Raw genomic sequence first — 6,000 nt, forward strand, 5'->3', positions numbered from 1 at the left:
GGTGGCGGAGTTGAGTTGATAAGGATCTTCCTCCCCTCAGCAGGATTTCTGGAACACACAAGGCAAAAGGGCTGAATAATCTGAAAAAGACTGTGAGACGTTCATTTATTGCATTATTGCTCATTCGCACTGACAGAAAACCAGAAGTTATCAGCTACAGCCTTCAAATGATTCTGACTGCAGCTGAAATTGAAGGCTTTTACATAAGGCTACACTGTAAAAAAAAACAAAAAAAACTTTAACTTAAAAAATACTCAATTTAGTTATAAACAATTAAACTGGTTTTATTCAACTCAGATAATATTTTGAATGAAACTTATGTAGGTTCAACAGACCATTGTAAACCTTTTTGCTCAATTCTGATTTTTTTTCTCAGATCCTTTCTGTCTTTGTTCTAGGTCTGGAAAAGAGTGTTGTAGTGTATTACTGCTCTAACACATCCAGTTGACTTTAGGAATAAGACCCTGTTCACACCTAGTATTAGCATCTGTTTCAAGTGATCTGATCACAAATAAACAGCGAGGTGTATACCCGTTGCTGTCAGGGATGCATTGGGGCACTTTAGCATTCTCACCACAGATGTTATGTGCTCATTTGTGTCCCTAAACAGCTCCAAAGATGGTTTGAGTGTTTGGATCACAATGTGTGTACATGATACATTAGCACATTAGACATTGTTTGCATCCGTACTTTGTGCTGCCCACTAATGATGGGGTTACACAAGACGCAAGTTTATGTAAAGTGTGAAAGGAGCTTTAGTTGCAGGTGGATATATCAGCAGTGGTGGGTAGCGCTGTCGCCTTACAGCACGAAGAACCTGGGTTCGGTTCCCTGGCCAGGCAGGGTCCTTTCAGTGTTGAGTTTGCATGTTCTCCCCATGTCTGCGTGGGTTTCTTCTGGCTGCCTGTCCAGAGTGTTTCTTGCCTCCTGCTTGGATAGGCTTCAGCATCCCCCATGACCCAGGAGGATAAGCAGCAAATATGGTGTGTGCATGTGTGTATATATATACTGCACTAAATTCTAGCATGTATTAGTTCATTAAAAGTCTATAAATGTTTAAAGAAATAGGCATTTAGTATGCTATTTTTCAGGAAAAAGTGGAACATGTCCATGTCCACCAAAAGTGGCTCAAATCTGATTGGAAAAAATCTGATTTTGCGTTCACACCAGATCGGATCTGAACCAAATCACATATAAAATCATATATGCGAAGTTTAGACCCTGTAATGAAAAGGGAAAAACTCTTCTGCAAGAACAGCATTCATGCCAGAGGCTACAGGACATCACTGACTGGTCAACGGTTTGCAAATAAACAGGCACAGTTACAGTTCTGATGAGTGATCGGATGGAGCAGCCTGTAATGCGTCCTTCACTCTCGTTCTTTCTCTCTTGGGGTTGAGACTTAGAAACCAGGGCAGGTAGGAATGCATGAGAAAACGCTGGCTGCGTTTCAAACCTCCGGAGAACAACAGTGACACAGATTCTCCCACCAACAGCTGATAGCTCCCTCCACACTGTACTGGCACACTGGCTCTTGTTTGGCGGATGAGTGAAAGCAAATGTAAGCTACCTTGGCCTGGGTGGGATTTGCAGGCTAGAATGGTGCTCATGTAGCCAGCTCAAGACTACATCAAAATGTGCCACAAAAGTCTTTCACTTAGTGTTTTCTTACAGGAGTGTTTCATGTTAGCATGTTAGCCTTTCCAACAAATTGTTAAGAGAAGAAGTTCAGGAAAAAACTAATTTTAGACTAATTTTCCCATATCGTGAATGTAGGTTGATTAGCCAACGCATGTTTGATATCTGAAATCTGCTTCTTTAGTTTTGCACTGAAGGTAAGAATCTAATATACCGATCACAATGAAATGAGTTTCAAATCCACCAATTAGCAATATGTAAACTGCATACCTAAATCTGTTAACCCCTGAGATCTTAAGTAATTTCAGTTGCATATGTGGTTCCAGACTCTATGACTCTTTAAAACTGAATATGTTGCATAGCTAACAGTATTACCTGCCATCTTGATACCTCAATTTTGTCTGTATTTTTGTCCATTTTAATACATAGTATGTAGTTGTACCATGTCAGAAACCACATAAGCATGTCTATTTCAGATCACTTAACAACTCGGTACATGTTAAAGCAAATGTGTGATGACTTAGGTATGCAGTTTGCACCATGCTAACCTGAAGGATAAATTTCCATTGCTTGTTAGCTACATTAGCATTGCAGCTCCAGTACAAAACGTAAGGCACCCAAACATCTTGGCTGATCGATAACATTTGGGGTAAGATAAAAACTGTAAACTGTGTTCCTTTAAGCTGTCTATAACTATTTCTAATATCCTTACACTTAGATGTGTGGAAGGAGAATATTTTACACAAACACAATAGAACTAAAAGTGATAAAAAATTACACACAGAGAATCTGTGTTCATACCCTAAAGACAAGGGGTCTTTTTCTTGTCTGATGATGTGCAAGTGTAACTTGCAAAGAAACAGTTCCAAGTGCAAAGGTAAAAATTGTAATCATGGGTGCCTCCACATATCTAACTTCTGACCCATTATGATAATTTGACACTGGAGGTTCGGTTCTCATAATACATCCATTTGCAAGGAACTGTTCATATAAGATTTATTTACCTGTGTTGAATGAATAAGCATTCATGCTCACATTATTGTGTCACAGTGCCCAGTTCTACAGCCAACCATCTCAACTACTGGCCCCCTTAGAGAGACTCTCACACAACTGGTGCGCAGACAGGCCTCAGAAGAGGCAACAAGCACGTTCACTGAACTGGTCAGGTGGCCTACTGGAAAATGTTCAAATTCCATGACATCTAGCCCAGCAATATAAACCAATAAAAGATTTTTAACATAAGTAAGGATTTGAAACTGAAAACATTTTAACTTGCACTAATAGATTATACATCCCTTTTTCAGTTTTGTAGTGTAGTTTCACCTTATGATTCTTTTAAGCTCAGAAGATAAATCTGCTAAACAGTGTGACACCCTCGGTACACTGATATCACTAAAATAGGTGTTCCGTGGCCCGTCAAGTGATAAAAATACCTGGAGTCCACTATTGGCCTACATAATAATAGGTCTGTGCTGTAGCCATGAGTGGAGCCTCACTTAGAAATGGACGTACAGTAAGGGCAAAAGAAAATGCCAAGGTGGTCATTTTGAACTCCTGAGTCTAGTCTAGTGGTTTTTCTAACAAAAAATCTTGAGAAGTAAACATATTTAAGTTTTTTAAGTTTATTAAATTTAGCCTTATGACTAAAGGGGCATCTTAGAGCACTGAAGTGTGTGGTTAACCAAATGTTTTAACCCAATAAACAGCAGGTTTATTAGTCTGTTGTTAATCCTTATTATTCAGTAACTACTATTAATTTTTCAGTAACAAGTAGAGATTACACAATACCACTTATTTTCTGAAACCAATACCAATATTAAAACCTTGAGTATTGTCCAATACCGATGCAGATCTAATAGCTGTAATATCCTGCCCAGCTTTCCCCTTGTGATTGTCTGTTTGTGTCCTTGTTTACCTTATGTTGTGTCTCTAGCCATGTGCTTTTGTTTGTTTTGGTTCTCCTGCCCCACCTTAGCTCCACCCTTTAGTCACACCCCTCACCCGTGTTTGATCTGTAGCCCTGCTCTGTAATTGTTCCCAGGTGTTCTTCATATTTATACCCCTTGTGTTTGTCCTGCACCTTGCTTGGCATTGATTGATTGTTTCCAGATTATGGTTTTGTGTATTTATTTCTAGTATTTTAAACTCAGTTCTGTTTGGTTGTTCTGTTTAGTATTCCTTTTATTTGCTTCGTTTACTTTTCTCGTTTAGTCTTTCCCTTTGTTTCTGTGCTGGCACCTTCATCATGGATTTCAATAAAGCCGACTTCATCATGAATCTCAGTAAAACCTACTTGCATTCTGCTTCCTCTTAAGTTCATCTGCTGTTTAAAGCTGTCAAGTGAGTTGTCATTTGAAAGCTTCACTTAAGGTGAGTGTCTTAAAGTTGGCTATCATGATCAAACTACTCAAAGACTCTTCTACCCCACAGGAAGAAATACATAGCTAACAACATCACATCACACAGTGTGAGCGTGAGCTATTTTAGGATAGATGTTTTTCAAAGGATTGGATCAGCTTCACTCTGTTTTTCCCCTATGATGTCCGATCCAGCATTTCCTGCTGATATCAGACTGACGCCTACTTGTTACTAAAGATGTCATCTCTAGTAACAAGTATTCATCTAAAATGTAAATTCTGTAGTTATGGCTGTCAGAAGCTGAGGAGTGATCCCTCATACAGGCAGATACAGTTTTACTTCCATGTTGAGCCCCTCGATCATTCCAGGCCATGACCACACCTCTGACTTATATAGTAAGTTATCAAATCCAGTCTAAACACAAAAGAGTCACGCTAATGAGTGTGCTCTGTGAAGGCAGCACAGTTATTAGGAGAAATACTGTGATGTATCTTGTAACTCTTCTATGTTTGATCTGAGTCATTCTTAGTTTTAGTTCTTTACAGTGTTCCTCATGCTCTGAGTGAGGGTGCGTTCTTGCTTGGCAAGTGATAATGTCCACCAAACTTTCTGAACTATGCTCATGCTGTTCTCTGTTCTATCTGGGCTTGTTGGTTTTATTTATGGCATGTTTTATCTGTCTTGTGATATTAGTGCAATAAGCCATGAGACTCCCTGTGTTACCATGGTTTTCCACTATGCAAAGCAGGGTGAAATCCCTCTAACACAGCCTTGACTGGCTTTTTTCTTTCAGAAAACAGAAAACCTTGGCGCCGTGATTTATGTGTGCAGTAAAATGTGTATATGTAGTATTTTATAATGACTTCAAACGTGCCTCAGCCTTGTTTTAAAACCAAAACTGTCCATTCTATAATTGCAAATTTAGAGTTTACAAAGAGATGATAAAGCACAAGTGTGGGTCAAAACAGCATCAGAACCTCATCTTTTCCATGTACCAAAGAAGATCTGCAGACAGTTCACTCTGTCTTTGGTGTGTTTAGTTGCTTTGGTCTGTATTGTGTTCATACTTCAAATAAACCGCACCAGTTCACTTTGAAAAGTATCGAGACCAACCTTCTCAGGGGGTCTCGGTTCACTTATTTGGTAAGTACCAGAGTTCGGATGGCAGCGTTCTCACTTGTTCTAACAAAACGTACTAACAGCAATCGCCCCAGGGGGTTTGCTAATTGAACCAAGTCTGAACGCACCCTAAAGCGAACACGCTGGTATGACTGCTTTTAATTTGGTTCGTTAGAACAGGTGAGAACGCTGCAATCTGAACCCTGGTGCTCACTGAATAAATGGACTGAGACCCCTTGAGAAGGCTGGTCTCGGTTCTTTTCAAAGCAATTTCCGGTGCAGTTTGTTTGAGGTATGAACGCAAGGGCACGGGAACACAGTGAGGTCCAGTGGCTTATTGCTTTAATATCACAATACAGATAAAACAATACATAAATAAAACCAGTGGCCCTGATAGAACAGGGAACAGCATGATTCAGAAAGTTCAGTGGACATATAACAACTGTGATAATGCCATAAACTCTTCCCAATCCGTTGTGGCCATTTACTCTTATGACTTCTGTTTACATATTTGTGCTTCAAACCAGAACTAAAATGCTCCAACATTCATTTTCTGCTTTGGTCCGGACCAAGAGACCCTAAGTATAAACGCACCCTGAGCTTTTCCTCTCACTTGGGCTGCTCATTAGACCCGCGTTGCTATAGAGCTGCTTTGTGACAGTGCCTGTTGTAAAAAGGACTATGCAAATTAATTTGAACTGAAGCTTTTCTTGGAGCTAATAAGTGCCTGCTCACCCCCTCACACTCACCACTTACAGCGACCCTTCGACTGTGTGTGTGTGTGTGTGTGTCTAAGTTCACCTCTCTGCCCCACCTACTTATTGTATTCTCATGTTTCTCCGCCCCTTCATGCATATTCATAACACGCGCGTGCCTATTTGCATA

Source organism: Colossoma macropomum, unplaced genomic scaffold (assembly GCF_904425465.1).
Source record: "Colossoma macropomum unplaced genomic scaffold, Colossoma_macropomum, whole genome shotgun sequence".
NCBI lineage: Eukaryota > Metazoa > Chordata > Actinopteri > Characiformes > Serrasalmidae > Colossoma > Colossoma macropomum.